This window comes from Nycticebus coucang, chromosome 3 (assembly GCF_027406575.1).
Source record: "Nycticebus coucang isolate mNycCou1 chromosome 3, mNycCou1.pri, whole genome shotgun sequence".
In the NCBI taxonomy this organism is placed as follows: Eukaryota; Metazoa; Chordata; class Mammalia; order Primates; family Lorisidae; genus Nycticebus; species Nycticebus coucang.
In genome coordinates this window covers 106,853,809-106,876,470 of record NC_069782.1, presented here as the reverse complement: position 1 = coordinate 106,876,470, position 22,662 = coordinate 106,853,809, and the positions used below count along the sequence as shown (strand labels likewise).

The 22,662-nt window shown below is 39.7% G+C and overlaps 1 protein-coding gene across 10 annotated transcripts in view; it reads right to left on the bottom strand.

The window, feature by feature from the left end:
- The window catches only part of RHOBTB1 (Rho related BTB domain containing 1), a 125,312-nt gene that overhangs the window by 45,302 nt on the left and 57,348 nt on the right, over window positions 1–22,662 (bottom strand). For 6 of the 10 annotated variants that reach the window (XM_053584073.1, XM_053584074.1, XM_053584079.1 and 3 more), the window contains one exon: window positions 20,531–20,581. The exons of the other annotated variants lie outside the window; for them this stretch is intronic. The gene's annotated coding sequence lies outside the window, so the exon portion shown is untranslated. The remainder of the gene's footprint in view (window positions 1–20,530; window positions 20,582–22,662) is intronic. 10 annotated transcript variants of the gene reach the window in all.

Sequence of the window (22,662 nt, the reverse complement as noted above, 5' to 3'; positions counted from 1 at the left end):
CCCTTGAAGATGTCCATATCCTAATCCCTGGCACCTATGAGTATGTTTTATTACATGGCATGGGGGAATTAGAATTGTGGATAGGAGTCAGGCTGCTAATCAGCTGACCTTAATATAAAGAAAGGATCCTGGCTTATCCACGTGGGCCCAATGTAAACACAAGAGTCCTTTAAATATAGTAAAGGCAGGCAGGAGGGCAGAGGTAGAGAGAAATATGAAGATGCTATATAGCTGGCTTTGCAGATGGAGGAAAAGGCTGCAAGCCAAGGAATGCAGGTGACCACTAGAGCTAGAAAGAGCAAGGACCAAGAGTCTCCAGAAGGAACACAGCCTGCCCAGAACTGAAGCCTAACGGGGCCCATTTCACATGTTCATTCTCTAGAACTACAAATTAATAAATACGTGTTGTTTCATGGCATTAGTTTGGATGATGATACAGCAGCAATTGGAAATTAATATAGCATGCTCTAGCCATATTAAATGGCTTCTTAGAATTCTAAATGTTGTTTATTACCTAAGTGGCTTCACACACACCATTCTTTCTTGTCAACCCCCCTCTATCCCTTGTCTTCCTGGAAAATTCTATTCCTTCATTTTTTGAGTCTCACTCTGCTGCCCCAGGCTAGAGTGTCATGGCCTCAGCCTAGCTCACAGCAACTTCAAACTCCTGGGTTCAAGTGATTGTCCTGACTCAGCCTCCTGAGTAGATGAGACTATAGCCCCCACTTCCACAACACTCACCTAATTTTTCTATTTTTAGGAGAGATGGGGTCTCTCTCTTGCTCAGGCTAGTCTAAAACTCCTGACCTCAAGCAATCCTCCTGCCTTGGCCTCCCAGGGTGCTAGAATTACAGAAGTGAGCCACTTGACTTGGCAAAATTCTATTCATTTCTTAAAACCTTATTCAGATATCACCTCCTCTAAACAGTTAACCCCAACTACCCCTCCTTCCCACAGATTATTTCTGTTCTGTATCAATAAATGGTTTTTGGAGAAGAAATTACAAACAAAAGTAAACACACACAGTTTTTTCTATATTCATGAGTCATGGAATGGTGGCTTATGAATTTGTGTGTGTGCTCATGTGTGTTTATGTGGTTATAACTTCCAAGTGCCCATCTCATGCACTTAATGAATCATCAAGTGTGTCTGGGGTATGGCTATGTGCTAACATCCTTGGAATATATGTGTATACAGCACCCTTTTTCTCTACAGCCTTCCCTGACTACCCCTTCTGGTCCAAAGGTTCCCTAGTTTAACCATGATTCTCTCCTAGGGCCGACCATGGATAAAACAGTGACACAGCCAAATGTGACCCTAGCTTCTCTGGTCCCCTCTTTAAATACATCCCTTCCTATGGTGGTACCTCCCCTCCACCTCCTTCCCGGCCTTTGGGGTATTCTGTTTTTCTGTTATGAAACAGGCTCCCAGGAAATGCTGGGTACATCCACTCCCTCACTCACCTGTGACTAGATGACCTTTAGAGTCTTGCCCCCGTAATTGAGTAATTCAGGGCACTGTGGCTGATGAAACACAGGAAGTGCTTATTTGTTCTGTACGGGTGCATTTAGAAATCAGGGAAGGTGGGCAGGGAAAACTACTTCATTTGTCTTAAGACACCTCATTGGGGTCTCATAATTGCTACCAATCACCCCACTTTTGGAATAAGCTGTGTCTTACATTACTTTTGCTGTTTCTTCTTTTGTTGTTGTTATTGTCCTATTTGCTATTTCAGTCAAGGCATGGAGAGCAGTTGCTGAAAGACAAAAACCTAAGGTCTGTGGAGGTGGCTTTGTCCTCCTGGCTTCCTTCAGCTGTTCATAGACAGGCTGAATGATGACTCTGCACAGCCACTAAATTTTCTTGTTTCTTCGAAAAGCATATAATCTGAACTTTAAGAAATAATTCAGCTTAGTGAGCAAAAAATATGAGTATGAGTGCCACATATTTTATTGTATTTGAAGAGTTAGCTCCAAAAGAAAAACCAAGAATTTTAGATTATTGACAGAAACAAAAGGAAATGTTAGGTGTTGCATAATAAAATATAGCCCACAGCCAAGTTTCAACAGCAGATTTCATTATCCTGAGCTTTTAATCACCAGTCGTAGGCAGGCAGGAGCTGTTTTATACATAAAATAAACATCTCAGCTGGAATAAAGAAGGGGTCAGAGACAGGAAAGAGACAGTAAGGGCCAGGCTGGACTTCCCTAAATCAAAACTTCGCAGAATTTTATCTCCAGGATAACACTGCCTTCAACCATTAAAATCAACAGAATTCATCACTTAAATCAACATTGTTTTTTCAATTGAATGTTTTCATAGAAAAAGAGGTAAGTAACAGAAAGGACACTGAATAGCAGTCTAGGGATACAAATAATGAGAATCACCTTCTGATAGCACAGAATACCCATTCTTAATCCTCCCCAGAACTCTGTGATAATGGAGACTCACACGAGATAACACTGTCTATTTTTTTAAAACTCAAGGTCAGTGGGTGAGGTGAGCTGAGATTAGAAATAAACTTTCTTTTCTACCTACTTACTGTCCTTAACAACATTGCCCTAATTCAAAAAATGAAGAAACGATCAAGAACTTAAAAGATGCATAAAAATTCCAGGGTGGATTTCAAAACCACCATTAAGTGAATGGTGTGCTAGGATCTAGAAGCATTGGTCTGGTTCCTTCTGCAAATATGCCAGAGCACTTCTCCTCTGATGACGGCCTCCTGTGCCATCACTTCTGCTCAAATGCCCTTTCACCTGCCCTTAATCCACTTGCTAAAACTGTGCTCTCCACTCGTAGGAGTCAGGCAGTCTCACTTGAAGATTAGATGCAAAGCGGCCCTGAGTGGCCTGTAAAATGCCCAGAGGCAAACAAGCCAGAGGTAGTTCTCATTCCCGTGGACTCCACAGGCAGGTGGGGGAGAAATAACTGTACAGGTGGGTAAATACATACTCACGAGTTCAGTAAGGTTCTGAAGAAAAGCAAAAGGGCTTTGAGAGAAAATATCAGGTGGGAGGCCAGCAGCACAGAGCAGAGCGCCCTTCTGAGGAGCCCCCACGTTCCTGCTACGTGGAGAGTGAGAAGGTTCCAGGGAACATGAGTGAGGGGAAGAGGGGAGAGGGGCAGCGACAAACGCAGGCAGGAAGCCAGATCATACGTGGCCTTTTAGGCCCCAGTCAAGAATATGGATTTGACTCTGAATGCAGTGAGAAGCTGCTGAAGTGTGTAGGCAGAGGTAGGAGAGGTCCTGATTTGCTTTTTAAAGGCATCACCGACATCACTGTGACGGCTGCGTGCACCTCTGTACACACGTTGCAGGGGAAGGTGAGCAATGGGAGCAGGACTGGTTAGGAAGCCCCTCAATTCTCCAGGAGAGAAAGGATGGTAGTTCTCACAAGGGCAGAGCAAGTAGAGGCATAGCAAAGCAGACAGACTCACGTTACATTTTGGAAGAAGAGGCACTTAAAACATCCTTTCTTCCCTCTCCCAGGGTGCTTATCAAACGCTGATTTGCAATATAGATTATTGCATTTGTAAGTATCCACTTCCATCCCACTGAGATTATAAATTTTTGGCAATAGGAACTGTTATACATCTTTAAATCCTCAAATCTTTTCACAGAGCCTGGCCCATATGCGGCTTTCAATAAATGTGGAATGGAATATAAAATACAGCCAGTCATTCCACCTTTCTTAGGAAACCTTCTACCTGGGGCTGGCAGAGAACTCACATGCGGCTATCTCGGGGACTGATCATTAAGCCCCGTGGCCTCGAAAGCAGCAGCATGTGGCTAAGCCTGCAGTCGGTGTGAGGAACACCTTGAGGGACATCTGTGTGGCCCATCACAAGAGCAGTGTTTGACAGATGGCATCACACCAACCATTGCTCCCCAGTGGGAAGAGCATCAGTAACCATGGGAACCACCAGGGCCCGAGGACCAGGCCCCTCCACCCAGGGGGAAGGTGGGCTGGGGGGAGAACAGCCCCAATATATGCAGGCAGGAGAGACTCAGGGTCATATTTGATTAAGAAAACTAAAAGAAAGCAATTTCTTGCACTTTAGATTTTAGAGCTACGTTATAACTCTAAATAATATTAACATGTAAGGGTCTATATAAAGTTCTCATCCATGTGTAGACTTTAACACCTCAATTCAAGGGATTCTCAGCCCTTTGGGGGGAGTCACCACTTGGCTTGAAAGGAAAGGGAAAAGGGAGGCCAGTGTACCCACTACATACAAGAAGGATTTATAACTATGAAAGTAAGTCTTGAATAAAGGAATTCACTCTATGTCTAAAAGGGCCGCATCACAAAATTCAATTAGCTGGACTTCCAGGCAAGACAGCAAAGGGCACAGAAGCCTTGGCCCCTCCGCCTCCAATGTCTTAGCAAAATTAGGCTTATTTTATGCAATAGCACATTCTACAACAGGACAAGGAACTATAGATAAGAAGTAACCACACACCAAAAACTGGAAGGCTTTCTGCTAAATTCACTTCTATGGAGCCGAGTGAGTGAGCTCTCTGAAGACCAAGAGACTGCCCATTCCTACAGGGACGAGAACTGGCCCTGCAAGTAGGCAGGATGTTCTGTGCCATGGATGCTGCAATCTAGAGTAACAAAAGCCAAGGTGACCTGGGGCAGGGTGCACAGAGAAGGTTGTGAAGTCACTGGGAGGCCACAGGGAAACCAAGGGCACTCTGCGAGCAGCAGGGAGCCATCCCAGTGACTGCCCCTGCCAGGATTGGCCAGGCAGAGAGAACAAGTATGGGAAAGACTCGTTTGGCTCCGTTTTTGCATCCCCATTCAACCAGGCCCGTTCAGTTTTGACTTTGTGACAGAAGCAACTGATCCTGGGGGGTTAACCCAAGAGGGAGTGCAGGGAGGGGGTGCTGTCCCCAAGAAAGAACCTAAGTATAACTTCCATGCTCACTTTCCTCATTGTGGCCCTTACCTCATCCTGAAAGTTCTCTGATCTCCTATCATCTTGAGTAGCTTTGCTTGTCTGCTCTGGAACTGGGTGGTTTCCTGGGACTCTATCAGAGAGCCCTTTCATGGTCTCTGGTAGAGCCTAAGGCTATTCAGGCATTTGGAATACATGTCAATTTTTGGCCTTCCTGAATCCTTTTCATATGGATGGAGTAAGCAGAGACCACTCAACGTATGACCTATTAAAAGTGTACAAGTGTATAGGCAATTCCCTAAAGGCAATGAGCAAAGATCTTCCATGTAAATAGATATGCCATAGGGAATAGTGGAAGGAAACTATAAAAAAACTCATCCATGTACTTAATCATGTAAAAAAAGACAATGCATGTATGTGAACTAAGAGCAGATGGGATTCTAAGTAGCTAAGGGGACAAAATAAAGGAAGACCACATATGCATGAAAAGCAAGGTGCCAAATTACAAACCACACTAGCAACAGTAAATAGCAGACTTGAAAATACAGTAAAATCCACAGCTACAACGTGGACTTTGCCTGAGAAATGCAAGAAATGTGGCCTAATTGTACGTGCCCTCATATTAATCAGAAATTAAAAAGAAAAGAAAATGTAATAAAATTAGCGAGGTACGCATCAAGCACAGGAGTTCTCTCTAAATATAGAAGTGAAGGCCATCTGAAACCGATGTGACAGAAGATAAGACTGACTGTCAAAATGGTAATCTCCTGGACAGTGTGTGTTCCTAAGGAACAAAGAGAGCAAAGGGCAATCTAATAGAACAAAGAGTTCCCACTGCCAAAAGGAGGAAGGAGCAAGAAGAAAAGACTCCAAATATACACATTTTTCATTTAAATATCAATGGAAAAAATAAATTGTACGAGAGTACCTTACATATCTTATCAAAAAGATCTTATAAAACTAATGGCTAAACCACTCTCTATTAAGAAACGATAAGATGGATGATGTAAACTTCACCAATACACTATTTGAAGATAATTTTAAAAACATATACAGAGCCTTGGAAGAAAAAAGATATAATGATAAATTTTTGAATTGGGTAATATGGATATTTACCTGAAGGCATAAGGCTATTTTTAGATATCAAAGACTCAGGGGGCCAAAACCCAGGTTCCCTTAAGGAAACAGTTCAAAGATACAAGCCAAAACACCCAGAGATAACTGAATATTAAAAATTAAAAACACACAAACAAAAGGCATCGAAGCTTTAAAGAACTGTGCAAACCATGAGATAATTTAGCCTTACCCCAGTTAGACAGACTTGTAAAAAAGTTCAAAAACCACAGATGCTGGCTTGGATGCAGAGAGAAAGGAATGCTTATACACTGTAGCTGAGACTGCAAATTAATACAGCCTCCATGGAAAACAGTATGGAGATTCCCCAAAGAACTCAAAGCAGGCCTACCATTTGCTCCAGCAATCCCTAGTGAGTATTTACCCAAAGGAAAATAAGTCATTTTATCAAAAAAGACACCTGCACTTGAATATTTATTGCAACACAATTCACAACTGAAAATATTTGGCATCAATACAAATGCCCACCAATTCACGAGTGGATTAATAAAATGTTGTATATCTATGCCACAGAGTACTACTCAGCCATTAAAAATGATGACTTAATGCCTTTTGCAACAATTTGAATGAAACTAGAGACAATCATCCTAAGTGAAGTATCTAAGGAATAAAGAAAACAAACCTCAGATGGACTCGCTATTAAATTGGAACTAACTGATGAGCACACCTGTGCACAGAGGGAAGTAAAACTCTGTGGAAATCAAGCAGGGGGAGGGGAAAGGTGGGGATGGGTGAAAACTTACCTAACAGGTACAATGAACACCACCTATGTGATGGTGTTACACACTTACAGCCCTGACTCGAGGCTTAGAAAAGTCATCCACCTAAACAAAAACATTTGTACCCAACAAATACTTTGAAATAACAATTAAAAAAATAACTGGAAACTGAAACTAACAGAACATTGAAGATTAGCCTTCATAGCTATTTCCAATTTGGTTACAAATTATATAGAAAAAAATACTTGTGAAAGACAATGTAGAGGATAAAAAAGGGCAATTCAAAATAAACAAAATGAATCTTCATAGACCAAAAGACATATAATAAAAGCAAACTTTAGAAATATAAGGAGAAATTAATAAAAACTGAAACATGTGAGATGAAAACTCAGAATAAATCAATTTCAGGTTAAGAAAGTGAAAACACACACCACCACATGGTGGGTTTCAATACCAAATGATAGGGTTAAATTAATAGATATCCCACATTTTTTAAACCTATAAAAGGAGAGTGCACTTTCTTTCAAGTATTCCTGGCACATTTACAAAGGCTGACCGCATACTGGGCAGTAAGGACAGAAATCCCCCAAAGCATAAATTGTTTCAACCAAATTCTCTGGCTACAAAGAAATAAGTGAAACAATTGAAAAGAAAACTTTCACCACGGCAACAAAGAATTACCCTTGGAAATTAAAAAAAAACCCCAAAAAACACATTTCATTATCTATTCAAAGAAATAACTTTATAAATGGAAAATGTTTTCAAAGCAAATATATTTATCATATTTTTATTAAGAATAAGAAAAAAATGAGAATCACCTATACATATGACAAATGAAGGAATAATTAATTAAGGAACTTACTATGTGATTTTAGGCAAATTACTTAATCCATCCGAGCCTATATTTCCTTATATGTGAACTGGGGATAATTACCTCCTTCCATGAGTTGTTGTGAAGATTAAATTAGATAATGCTTGTAAAATATTTTAATCTCTATATCTGGCATCAGGAGAATACCAGTAAGTCAAATCTATTATGTCTGTCATTAAAATTATGTTTATGATGAATTTGCAGTAATACAGAGAAATGCTAACATTAACACTGTTAAGATGTGGTTTTTGGTCTTCTGGGTATATGCCCAGCAGAGGAATTACAGGATTGAATGGCAGATCTATTTTTAGATCTCTAAGTGTTCTCCATATCTCTTTCCAAAAGGAATGTATTAGTTTGCATTCCCACCAGCAGTGCAAAAGTGTTCCCTTTTCTCCACATCCACGCCAACATCTCTGGTCTTGAGATTTTGTCATATAGGCTAGTCTCACCGGAGTTAGACGGTATCTCAAAGTAGTTTTGATCTGCATTTCTCTGATGATTAAAGATGATGAGCATTTTTTCATATGTCTGAAGGCCGCTTGCCTGTCTTCTTCGGAGAAGTTTCTTTTCAAGTCTCTTGCCCAGCCTGTGATGGTATCCCTTGTTCTTTTCTTGCTAATGTGATTGAGTTCTCTGTGAATTCTGGTTATTAAACCTTTGTCAGAGACATAACCAGCAAATATCTTCTCCCATTCTGTGGGCTGTTTGCTTGCTTTCCTTACTGTGTTCTTGGCTGTGCAGAAGCTTTTTAATTTGATCAAGTCCCAAAAGTGTATTTTTGAAGCTGCTTCAATCGCCAAAAACCACATCATAATAAAGATATTTGTACCAGAATCTTTATTGCAGCCCTATTCATAATTGCTAAGTCATGGAAAAAACCCAAGTGCCCATCGATCCACAAATGGATTAACAAATTGTGGTATATGTACACCATGGAATACTATGCAGCCTTGAAGAAAAATGGAGACTACCTCTTTCATGTTTACATGGATGGAGCTGGAACATATTCTTCTCAGTAAAGTGTCTCAAGAATGGAAGAAAAAATATCCAATGTATTCATGCCTACTATGAAACTAACTTAGGACCTTCACATGAAAGCTATAACCAAGTTACAACCTAAGAACAGGGGGAAGGGGGAAAGTGTGGGGAGGGAGGGGGGAGGTGGGTAGAGGAAAAGGGATTGAAAGGATCACACCTGTGGTGCATCTTACAAGGGTACATGTGAGGCTTGGCAAATGTGGACTGTAAATGTCTTGGCAAAGTAACTAAGAAAATGCCAGGAGGGCTATGTCGACTAGTGAGATGAAAGTGTGTCAAATATTCTATGAACCAAGTGTATGGTGCCATCATCATATTGATGTACATAGCTATGATTTAATAAAAAAAAAAAAGTAAAAAAAAAAAACAAAACACTGTTAAGTGGAAAGTATAGAATAGTTACCTTAAACACAGCAGACAGAAACTACATAAATTTGTGTAACCCAAATAAAACTGGGCTCTCATTCACTCACATGAAGCACAGTGTCACAGCTAAGACAAACATAAACACAACCCTCAAAAACCATGAACAGCAAAGGTACTTAAGAAGAGAGCTATGGTTAATAAATCGTAGCATGCATCTTGCAGCAAAAAAATTTTTCCCCCTAGGGTTCCATCATCACGAAATGGAATGACCATCAGAGCTGTCATCATATGAAAAGTCTGACAATTTAGTTTGCAAACTTGTCACCATGAGCTTATGTTGGCAGTACTGTACGAACAACTTGGTAAGGTTTCAGAACCTCAGTATATCAGTGTCTCACAGCTGTGTTCATCTTGATGTGCAGTGGTGTTTTGCTGAATGGCACTCATTGTTGTTGTTGCATGTTTTTGTGTGTAGGATGACAGTTATGAAGTTCATTTCCAAAAAAAGAGTTCTAAAATTGCTTGAAAGATGGGTGAGATACTAGGATCAATGCCTAGTTCTCCAAGAGGAGCACTTTGAAGGTAACTGTGGTGATATTCAACAAAGAGGTATGTAGCACCTCTAGGGGATGAGTTCTCTAACTTAATTGTCAGACTTCACATAACAGAAAACATGGCTCGCTTTTTAAAAAGTCATGGGTATACAAGTATAATTCTTAATTGCTGATTCTACTAAGAATACACTGATATAATACAATAATAAATGATTTCTGACAATGCATAAGTTGTTTTTCAAAACCATATACTTAGAAAGCATAGTGAGTCTGCTAAAACTTTTTGTTTGACTCAGGCTCACACACACACAAAAATATCTAGGAATCCAAATGGTATTTTGCTGAATATCAGACACAGAAATTGAATGATATAAATAGACAGCTGTGAATGCCCAGGACAAACACATACAATTCTATCGCGAACAGAAGATGAAAAATTCTTGGCTTTTAAATCTTGAGCATTCAAAAGCAATACTTATGGTCACTGAAATGAGCAATTTGACAAAACTCTTTGGAAACAGAATACCTGAAATACTCTGTGGCAATCAATTGTAGTTGAGATTTCTTAAGGTTGGATCAATAGATACAGTGTAATTCAGCTTAACATTTAACCTGGCCCAGGCCAAAAACTGCAAAAAAAAAAAAAAAAGTAGTTCTAAACTTGTTGGTGTATATATTTGTGTACCTGCAATGCACAATTGGTGCCCAAATTTAATGTTGCAATCTTTACATGGCAGACTTCCACACACTTTCAGTTATAAGAGAGACATTTTGATCAAAGCTGACATTGGCTAGTTCATATAAACTAATGGTTCAGTGAAAAATCACACTCTGTAAATGAAAGACTTACACTGGATATAAAATTTGGAATGTTTCAAATGTATTAAGGGTGAAATGGAGTGGTGACCAGAAGTGGGGTATGGGTGGCGTTCTGGCACAGAGTCTCATTCTGTTGCCTTAGACTAGAGTGCCATGATGCCAGCCTAGCTACAGCAACCTCAAACTCCTAGGTTCAAGCAATCCTCCTGCCTCAGCCTCCTGAGTAGGTAGGACCACAGGTGTCCACCACAATGCCTGGTAATCTATTTTTAGTTGAGATGGGGGTCTCGCTCTTGCTCAGGCTGGTCTTGAACTCCTGACTTCGAACATTCCTCCTGCCTTGGTCCGCCAGAGTGCTAGGATTACAGGTGTGAGCCACCACGTCTGGTTGGTGTTCTAGTTTTTGATCGAAGTGTTCATTACTACATATGTAGATTCAGTTTCCAAATATTTATCAAGCGGTCCATTGGTGAATTGTACACATTTCTCTATGTGTTATATTTCAATACTTTTTTAAAGTAAAAAAAAAAATAAACAAAAACATTTATTTTGGAAGCTCTGTAGTCCTCCTGTGAATGAGTCTTAGCTAAGGGCTGGATCAGAAAGCTTTGTCAAGAATAATTAAAATATTAATCAAATCTTTAGAGATGGCAATGCTTTAAGTTCTTGTTTGAGAAAACTCATACCAAGTCTGTAGACCACAGGTGTTTAAAAATCCCTCCTCATGAAGATAAGTCTCTGTAGTGCTCTGTAGTAAGCTACTCACTGAAAATATTCTCTAAAGATATCATAAGGTTAGTACCAGAGATTGATTCAGACACGATGTCTTCAGAAATAGTGATAACTAAGCAACTGTATTTAAACATTTATATGCCAATCAGGATTAGGTTATGCTCTCAGGCAAATGGAAAAATTTATTTTTCATGATTTCATGGCAAAATTAGACCAAAAAATGCAAAAGTATAGGTGGACAATTAACCAGTCTTCTTAAAATCTTATATTTATTTGAAGTTATTGGCTAATAGCAATGAATAGCTTCTATTTTTGAGACATATTTTCCATATCCTTCACCTTTAGGTGAAAGACTGTGCAATTTTAAAATAAACAGGATGAAGAAAGCAATCTTCGTGGAACTGGAAAATGATACCAAGGTGGAGGGCAACTGGACATTTCAAGTCAAGAGACTTTAAATGCACACAACTTTCATCCAGGTAGACACCTTTATTCTTGGAAAAATAATAAAGTGTTTACAAAAAAGATTCATTAAAAGAACATTTGTCACATCACTATTTGTAGAATCAAAATGCTGGGAATAATTTTAGAAATCCAGCCACAGGGGATTGGTTAAAGAAAACCTAGTACATGTCCACATCATGAAAGAGTATATAGCCATTGAAATCACATTCTAGGTGTACATTCATCATTGTAGGAAGATGTTGATAAGTTTAAATGAAAAAAGGACAAAATTTACAGAATGACACCACTCCTTAAAAATATGTTCCTAAATATACACAAAAAATATGAGGTAGAGATATGCTAAAATGTTAATGGCAATATCTTTTGTGGAGTAGGGGTATAATTAATTTTACTGCTTTTCTTTTTACTCGTCTCTATTTTCCCTCTTTTCCTTAATGAACATGTGTTACTTGTGTAACAAAGACATTTTACAAAACAGAGGGCGAGGAGGTAGGCAAACCAGGGAATAGAATATTTCAGTGTGCGAGGACACATTCTTCTTTCATTATGTGAAATTAATGTCTGTTCTTGACCTTCTTCTTTCTGTGTACCTTGAGAGCTTTATGTGAAATGCCTTTCATATGGCAGAAAACAGCCCTGCTGTTCCTGAACCCTTTCTTTCAAACCTGAGCAGATTCTCCACTCTTCAACAATATCATCTTAGAGTCCCTGGCTACTCAGCTCCCTTTACTGATCCACATATCAAAGGAACTAACATCTCAATAGGCCCAAACACAAAGAAACGCAAAAAAGACCACACAGTCCCTCAGCCTAGGCCAGCTCAACAAGGGTACATCTGCTGAATGCCAGGTGCAGGAACAAGCCAATGGGAAAACATTCTCTAATCTTTCCAGATCAACTCATGAGACTTAGATTTCAGATGTCTTGTTGGAGAGAGAGTCCTTGATCTACTTTAATTTTAGTAGATGTGCTGCTGAAGCAAGTATGTCCTTGATCTTCTTCAAATAAATAGACTTTTGAAAATATTAAAATCTGAAAATTTCTAAGGGTTCATTGTTGATTTTCTTTTTGATACACACAAAAGGAAACAATTTCCCTTATTTGAAGCCTCTTTCCAGGAGCTTTAATGATCAGCTACCAAATTTAGCCACTGGCTCCACGTCTACCACGTCTATTCTTCCCAGACTTATTGATGTGAGGCCAAATCTCATCCCTATTAGAGAGTGCGGATGCAGATGTCTTGATGAAAGGGGGGACTTGGTGAACCTTTATTGAAAAAAGCCAGAAGAATATACTGTAGTGAATGGAAGCACGTGGCTTCATGCGTTATGGCATGAAAAGTATATTCACATGAAAGAATCAATGGCTTTGGTCACGTTACATGAGAAATAAAAGACAGCAGGGAGATGTGGAGAAACCATTCAAGAGACCAGCTTCTCATTAGAATTACTACGGGATGTGTCTTGGATTGACTATTGCCACCTGTTCAAGAATGTTCTTGGCAGTACTATTCATAATAGCTGACAACTGGAACCAACCCATCAACCACTGAATGGATGAAAATAAAATAAATCTAGGACTACTCATACAATGGAATAGTATACACCCCTAACAATGAATTAACTATGGCTGCATATATTATGGATGAATCTCACCAATATAATATTGAAACCAGATGCAAAACAGTAGATAAGGTATAACCTCATTTATATGGACTCCAAAGGAGCTGAAACTAATCTATGCTATTTGAAATTAAGATAGACGTTACCTTGGTTAGATAGTGATTGGACAGGGGCATAAGAAGGGCTTCTGGGTACTTTAATGTTCTATTTCTGTATTTAAGGGCTAGTTATGTTGCGTATGTTCACTTTGTGAAAACAATTCTTTACTAAATACTTATGACTTGTGTACTTTTCTTTATGTACTTCAATAAAAATGTTTCAGGTTTAGATTTCTGGGCCCTAAAGTGGACCTACTAAAACTATTGGTGCTAAGTTCTTTGGGATATTCCAACATAAAGCATGACTGAGAATGTTGAAAGAATATTTCCTCAGTGTATCCTAGTATCTTGGGATTTTAATTTTTATTTCCCTGGTGACCAAATATGGCGAGCACCTTTCCATATGCTTATTGGCCATATGTCTGGCCAGTCATTGGACCAGATAATTTATACCCAATGGTGTTCAGGAGCCAGTCCCTACTAGCCCATGAGGATCAGCTGTCAAATTTTTAGAAATTCTGCAAGCCATTTAAAACAGTGCCAGTATTAAAAATTAAATTATCAAAACCACGAAATTATGTAAGCCTACAGTTAAGTAAATAATACTAAACCAAAGATAATACTCAAAACTTGTCATTTCTAATTTTTTTACTATATTTTAATATTTAACTTTATGCTTTTGAGATTATTATTATTATTGTTTTTGAGACAGAGCTTCAAGTGGTCATCCTGGGTAGAGTGCTGTGACATCACAGCTCACAGCAACCTCCAACTTCTGGACTCAAGCAATTCTCTTGCCTGAGCCTCCCAAGTAGCTGGGACCACAGGTGCCCGCCACAACGCCCAGCTATTTTTTGGTTGCAGCCATCATTGTTGTTTGGCGGGTCCGGGCTGGATTTGGACCTGCCAGCTCTGGTGTATGTGGCTGGTGCCTTAGCCTCTTGAGCCACAGGCGCCGAGCCTTTTGAGGTTATTTTTGTCAATTTTGTCTATCTGCTGAAACTACTTTTTTTTTTTTTTTTGCAGTTTTTGGCCAGGGCTGGATCTGTATCAGCCACATCGGGCACATGGGGCCGGCACCCCACCCCCTTGAGCCCCAGGCACCCCTCTGGAACTACTGTTTCACAGTGTGATACTGTGCTATCTCTTCCCAACTCCTCCCACACTGGCCATGGTGGGAGTATTTAACCCACAGAAATCAGCAACCACTACAAATTAGGGCTTGTTTTATTATTCTCTTGATGGTCTAGACCCCCAGCGGTTCTCAACCTGTGAGTCGTGACCCACAGGACCTGTATTAAAAGGTCACGGCATTAGGAAGGTTGAGAACCACTGGACTAGACCTAAGAAAATGATTTAAAAATGTTAATAATGCAAATTAAACTTAAAAGTGTGCTACATGAGTAGCTGTTACATTGTAAATGGTACATTCAGGAAATATCCTTCTGGTATTTAAAAACTATTACCTGGTTCAGCAAAGAAATGATTCACAACATTGTTGAATGAGTATAGTTCTGACATACGTCTTGGCTGTTTCATTTTCATCTTACTCATTAATATAAAGGAAAATATCAGCTAACTTTACGTAGGAACGCATCCCATCCTCAGTTGCATAACAGGTTGGCCAAGGGATAAGCAGAGTTCCACAAAAACCAATAATTGGCTATGAGACCCAATTGGCTATAGATGGAATTTGTAATAATGAATGTTGTACAGTTATTGTTATTTTTAAAACGCATACTGCACGTTCTTTATGTAATAAAAATTTATCATCTTGTTTATGCCCATATACGCATTCTTTTTTTTCTTTTTTTACCTAGAGAGATGGTTGATTTACCTGTCCATCACAACATACACCTCTTCCATATTTAAGATTCCAATGACTCTCTATTATGATTGCAGAAGTGTGCAAACAAAAATAAGGTGGTCTACTTACACCCTATAAAGCATGTATTTCAGCATAAGATGTCGTAACTACTATACTTTAGAACTTCGCTACTCCAAGTGTGGTCCTCAGGCCAGCAGCCTCGGCATCTGTGAGGAGATGGTTAGAAATGCCTAATCTCAGGCCTCAACCCAGAACTCCTGCATCAGAGTCTGCACTTTACCAGGAAGCCTGTCCTTGTGGCATGCACATTAAAGTTTGAGTACTGCTTTAAAATAACTCCTTGGTAAGAACTGAAACTTGTATGCATATAACTTGAGATAAGGTTAGAGACAATCTGGCAACTGGTGATTTTGAAGCTTTTAGCCCCAGTTTAGAGACTTTACAGCACTGGGAAAACTACATAGTTGCTACCCCTCAACTCGAAAAAAAGCACATTTTTGAAATAGGTATTTTTCTAATAGCAGAAGGGAAAATAAATTATATTGTAGGCCACTTGGATTATTACTAAAAAAAGAAAAACAGGTACAAGTATAAAAACAAAATCACAGTAGCAGCTTTCCCCCACGTATGTGATGAACAGAATGTGTTGCCAAAGAATTGGTTCTGAAAGTCCAAAGCAGGGCAGCAAGTGCCACATGACAAAGTGTGGCAGCTGGGGAGAAGAGTGTGACAAAACACTTCCCAGAGATGTAATTTAGGCCAGGGTAGTTATCAAATGCTAAGGGGGGCAGGGGGAAGTTGCAGTGTTTTTGCTTTTCCTGCCAATATATCAGTCAGCTACACATGACAAAAAGAGAAGACAGGACACAGCACCCCCCAAATATTCTACGCGACAGTTAACTGACACAAAGGTAGGAAAGCCTCCTGTGTTTCAACATGGAAAGCAAAAACTTTTTACTGGCAATCATAGTCCCTGGAAATGTGATATTTGCTTTGAGATGCAAAGGTCCACGTAGAAAACACCTCAGGTGCTTAGGTACAATGTCTGGAATAATACGAGAGCCACACATCTCCAAGAAACCAAAGCAATAAAATCATTCAAATTCAAGTAAACCTTGGCAATCCTAGAGTGTGAAGAAAACAAATGCAAAGCAGACTGGGCCACTGGTACCCAGAGAGACCACTGGGCCTGTTTTTACTCTAACCATCCCTTGCAATATCCGAATTCAAAGAACTCCAGCAAGTTTAGAGGCAAAATGATATGAGTGCCCTCATGTATTACAAAAGTTTCCTGTGAGATAGTCCAGGAAGATTAAGAAGAAAACCAACCCTCGCAGAGCGCCTACTATGAGCTTTACATGTTTGATTTATAACATCTTCATAACCTTCTGAGGGAGGTGACACTGTTCCCATTTTACAGATCAGGAAAGTGAAGTCATATTTCACCTAAGTCACATGTTAACAGGAAGCCAGAGCTGGGTCAAAATTAAAAAGCTCCAGATAACTCTACAAAGACAGCTTGGAAGGGACAGGAGTATGGGTGTCATCAAATGTATTTTGAATAAAAAAAGAAGGACTATGCTATCTTAGTGCCACTGAAGATAAGTGGGGTTACTCTGAGCACCTGTCATATCTTTACACTCTTTGAATCGTCTTATCACCCACTTCTGATGTGACTTGGTGTTCTGATGTATTCTGTATGTGGTAGTGGTATTTTTGGCTAAGTTGGAGGGTTTATAAGACTTGGAACTTTTCAAGCAGTGTTACGTAACGTATCTGATTCCTGGCTAGGACTTGGAAACCTGGGTTCAGCTCAGGCTGTGTCACTTATTAACTATGAGAGTGGCTGAATTACATAGTGTCTCTGGGTGTCAGTGTTTTTTATCTACATGAGTGTGGACTAAGTATCCTCAATAAGGACCTGCCTGGCTCCATGACTCAACCCTTCTTGACTCAACTGTTTAAGATCATAACTTCCATTAAAATAAATTAGAGTCAGCAAATTTTTCTAGGCAAAACTTCTATGTAGTTCAAGTTAAATAAAAAATAAATATTGAAACCCCCCTGAACACATACCACACACACACAAATAATTATTTAACTTCCATTTTTTACCATCTGCAAAAGTAGCTTGGAGTGAAATAATTTAAAGTGTGTGTGTGTGTGTGTGTGTTTTTTTTCCCTGGGAGTTATTTAGAACCAATATATATTCAAGTCCTTAGGCAGACTTGGGTGCAAATCCAAGCTCTGCTTCTCAGTAGCTCTTTAACTTAACATTTCTGAGTTCCATTTCTTGCTTTTGTAAAAATGGAGTTGATAATGAGTATCACCTATAATCCAGTTAAAGTGTCTGGCATCTAGTAGGAGCATCAATGCTAGCTATTGTTACCACAATAATCTTTAAGGGTTTGGCATTCGGTTGGGTAACAACTCAAAGGAAATTTGTCCACAGAGGGATGGAGCCTAAGATCATAACCTCATTAACACTGGGAACTTGCCATTAACCTGCGTCTGTGCAATTAATAAACTCAGGTGCAGAGTGGAAAAATGTAATTGCTTTCTTCTGGACCTGTATCTCTTTCTTTCTTTGTAAAACTTACTAATTTGCCCTTTGGGGATACAGCCTGATCAGAGACATGCTGAAGTATTTCATGACACAGCTTTAGCGAGCAGATGAAGACAGGAGTGCCCTGTGACACGTGGAAAGAGCAGCAGCCATACACTTCATGTTCATTGTCTTTCTCTGCCATTTAAAAGAACTTTCTGCCTTATGTGCACAAGGAACAAAAGGTGTCAGACAGAGAAGGAGGTGGTTTTAATTTGTTCACAAACTGAAAAAAAAAAAAAAATTCAGATGCTGACAAATAACCGATCTGTAAATATCCCATCCATTTGAGTGCCTGTCACCTGTTCCCCCAAGCTCTCTCCCTTTCCCTCTCCCCTCCCCCACCACTCATACACTCTCCCACCTTCCACCCTGTCCACACACCTTTTGTGACTCATTTTCCAGCCCTCTCCAAGTTTTGTTTTGGTGTTGTGAGGTTGGTGGGAAGCATGGGTGGAGAAGAGAAGACGAAGTCCAGAACCAGATTCAAATCACCTGTGCTCTTTAAACACTATTATGTGAAGCCAGAAGGAGGCCTTTAAATTATGGGGTTGAACTGCTTGTCTTTCTAAAGGAAGAACTATAGAAAGATTTAAAATTTCCTGTTTTCTACAGCTAAATTTCCTGAGTCAAATACAGCTACAATTCAAATGTTTCTAGGCATTTTTTAAAGAGACAAGTCATGCGTATTAATCAAAGCATTCTGAAGTTCAAAAGAGAAAATAACGATTGCTAATTAAGTGATTATTACTAGAGATACCATGATAATTTCAAGATCTCTTTTGACTATACCATTATATGATTCAGAGTGTAACTTTACTGCTTTAAATAAATTAAAGACTTAGAGTTGCTCTATTGATATTTTTATGCATACTACTTTCAAAACCATGTATCAGTTGACGATGAGGTCTTGGGCTGCAATGAGATCTTACCAATAATAATAGTGCTCTTATAGAATATGACCTATTTTGTAATGATCAACTACATAACAACTTTCACAGGACAAAGCTGTTACAAAACAGCTCACAACAACCCTTTGAATGCTTAAAAATAATTTCTTCCACTGAATAAGCTTTTAGAGCTATTAGTGTGAATTGGGAATACAATACTTTAAAAAAGATATCTTAAGGTTTTCTTTAGTAATCTGCTCCCCATTCATTTTTTATTATCTCTTTATTTAAAACAAGATGGATTAACAACTGTTAACACATCACTCAATAAAAAGAAGGCAGAGAGGAGAAGGGAGGAGGTGAGAGAAGGCTGTCAATTCAGGCAAAAACTGAAAATGTCCAGCTTAACCTTTAGATACTGCCCATTTTCAGGTTGGGATTTATCTTTTATGTACCTAAATCTCCATGGCACCTTTCAGACAAACTGAGGTTCCAGAAAAAAATCCAGCACTTTTAAGCAACATGCGAAATTATAATGCTTTCTCAAAGATGCTGTGCAGATTAAAATAGGTCATGATTTTGTTACAATGCTCTTAAAGCAATAATGTTTTGAGTTGAGATCCTGTAATTTAGTGGTTTTGAATGACTGCATAATCTTTCCCAGTTGAGTTAAAATTTTACTTTCTGTCCTTTTTCAAACTTTCACCCATTTATCATCTATCCAGACAAAAAACGTACTTGGATTTTTTTTTTTTTCCATGCATATACAGAACCGCAAAGTAATCCCATGGAGTGGAAAATGCTGAACTTCTTGCAAATGTATCACTGATTCCCAGTTCAGATTTCTGGTGTGTATGATCTTGACTTATTCTCTAATTTTTCATGCGTATATGTTTAATATCTTGCCATTTAAATCCATTAGTAAAATCCTTACAGTCAGAGACCCCAGGATAAAACCTTTCTTATATCTTTGACAGTGCTTTTTTTAAGATAGAACTTAAAAAAAATCTTATTTGTGCCATTTACTAGAATATGTTATCTAACCTCTGGGAACGCCCAACACCCCACCTGTAGTTTTAGATTCAAGAGGGTGATTTCATCTCCCAGAAAGTACACAAGAAGACTTAAAATTTCAGTGTTTTACTTAAGAGAATGAAATTTATTATTTTGCAACAACTGGGCCATCGAGTGTTATTGTATGAGTTGTAATTACCAAGTTCACTTAGGCAAATCACTTAACCTTTCTTGGCATTCATTTCCCTACTGGAGAAGAATTTTTCAACCAGAGAACTTATTAGGTCTTAGAGTAAGATGGAACTTAAAAAAAAATCTTCTTTGTGCCATTTACTAGAATATGTTATCTAACCTCTGGGAATGCCCAACACCCCAACTGTAGTTTTAGATTCAAGAGGGTGATTTCACCTCCCAGAGATTTTTTTTTCCAGGCAGAATGAGAATATAAATGTAAAGAATGCAGCACATTACCTGAACCTTGATTCATGCTCAATAAATGTCAACTATTATTATATCAAGTTTCTTCCAGTGATTAAGGCAGAAGTAAAACCTCAATCACTGAGCACCCAGATCTTCAGTATACTCAATAGTGTAGCACCATTTTGATGCCCAAAGTGAAAAAAGAAGTCGTTAGAGGACAAATGGATTCAAGGCCTATTTTTGTACCACTGTACTTATGGAGTAAACAATAATTTTAATAATCATTGAATTTGTGATGTTCATAACTGGAGTCACAAAAAATAACAAAGACGATTTTTTTTTTTTTTTTAAGACAAACGATTAGAAAATCTGTTCTGAAATGCATGCTCAGAATTAGACACAGGATGTTACCAATCTGCAGGCCTGGGTTTGCACAGAGACACTGACCTGTCTTGCTGGAAGTGAAGAACAGAACGCCCTGCTCACAGCTGGACTTACCTACATAAAAGAGAAAATACTTTATAAATCTTACTGCCTGTCAGGGACACATGGGGAGACACTGAAATTTTCAACATACGTTGTTTTCTTACTTGCCCCTGAAAAAGGGCAGAATCTGCTTTGCTTTTGCTGAGTGCCAGTGTTCAAGTGGTATTTCTTTGGGTTGAATACGTCCTGAAGTAGGTTAACATTTTGCAGTATTTATAAAAATACATTTCTGAGCACTTGAGGATGATACCCCCCCCCAAATAATAGTAATAATAAGTTTGGCCACAAACCCATGGATCGCAACAAGTGAAAATGTTACTGCCTTTTATAATACAGAAGTCATCCAAGAGGGCATGCTCTTCCTCCAACATAGCATTTTTAGAAAATATAATCATAATTAAAAGGCCAAACAATTCTGGTTTTTCCTGTTATATTGTATACTTATGAAGTTATATTATGGACAATAACATCAAACTGTTAACAGGTGTTTCTATTCCCACCTCTGTGATCACATACAGCTCTATGTACGTTGAGTTTACACTACCTTCAAAATTTAGGAAAAGAACAAAATGGGCAAGTTGAGAAGACTACTGATAACAATATTATTGCTTCCTAACGTTTGTCCAAAGCCTGCCACACGGGGATCAATTGGTAAAACCTCCTTCCTACTAATATGGGTCCAGATACGATCCAGGAATCTCAGAAAACCTTATTTAATAGAATAATTTACTGCCCATCCACCTGTGGAGCACTATGCAGACATTATTTCTACTGAAAAGAGCTTATGCTTGTTTTCTAGCAGCCAGCGACTCTCTCTGGCATCTCCAAGGTTACTGGAAATGAAATGTAATTCCAAATTTCTAAATAGTGTTTGTAAACAAACTTATCAGAGTATGTTTAGAAAAGTCTTGCCAAGATCAAATAAACAGCCCACTGACTACTCACTATCTGCTAATATTTGAGAGGACCTATACAAAGATGAAAGCCACTGATCATTTAACAGTATTGTTTATGCAGTTTAACGCAGAATGTGCAGCACAGCACGGGGTGGGAGTGGGGGAGCCCAAGACCGGTGAAACCTCAAGCTGAGCTCCTGGCTGCATTTCAACAGGGCTCTGGTGAACGTGACAGGCCGGGCAAGTTCAATGTTAGGGCGACTCTTCTGGTCTAACTTCCTTCGATTTTCTTAGATCTGGGTGCCTCTGTGTATATATCAACCCTCATGCATTTATCCCCCAGCAAATGTGTACAGTCAGCTCCAAAGGCACAGCTTGTGTGCTGACGTGCAAAGCCAAGTCAAAACCCTGTGCTTGGCGCTCCCTTCTAACTTTCTGGCTTGTCCAAGTCTAAATATTGACATTGCTCCTCAGTTGAGATGTTTGATATCGCTGGGGATGGAAACGGCGCAGCTAACAGTAGGCTCTAATGGTATATTTTTACACAGTTGTGCCTTCCTTCCACTTCTTTTGGGGGAGAGGGGGTTGGATTCTCTCTTCTGCAAATTTCCCCCCTGGTTGTCTTCCCCGAAAGCTGAGCACACGGAGACAAAGTACGGTGTTTTGCAAGCCCCTCATGGCAGCTCCCACTGTTGTCACAGCAACTCACAGCCGACTCCACAGACTTGGGGCTGGGGGGAAGGGCGGGGAGCACGGAGCTGTGGGCTGACCAGTCAACTCTCAAGGGGTGCAGTGCCAAAGGGGCCAGCGTAGTCCCCTTTTCGGGTCCTCCGGTTCCCCACCACTGTCCTTCGAAGGAAAAGAGCCTTCCAGTCGGCGCGACACCACCCCCTCCCTGCCGCAGCCAGCCCGCTAAGGGTGCCTGTTGTACATTTTCTCGGCTCCAAGTTAGGGGTGCGGCTGTGCGGACGCTCCTAGAAATCTCTTCTGCTTGCCTCTGATGTGAGGGTGCCCGGCCTATCAGAGAGGCGAGGGCGACCCCCATAGCAGCTCGGTCCCCACAACTCTCTCTCTGGGCGCTGCTGGCCGCTTGGCACGGCCCCGTGAGCCCCCACTTGCCACCCGCTGGGGCTGGGGCGGCGGGGGCTCCGCGGTGGCTGCTCCGAGAAGTTTCAACAATAGAGCACTCACGACACA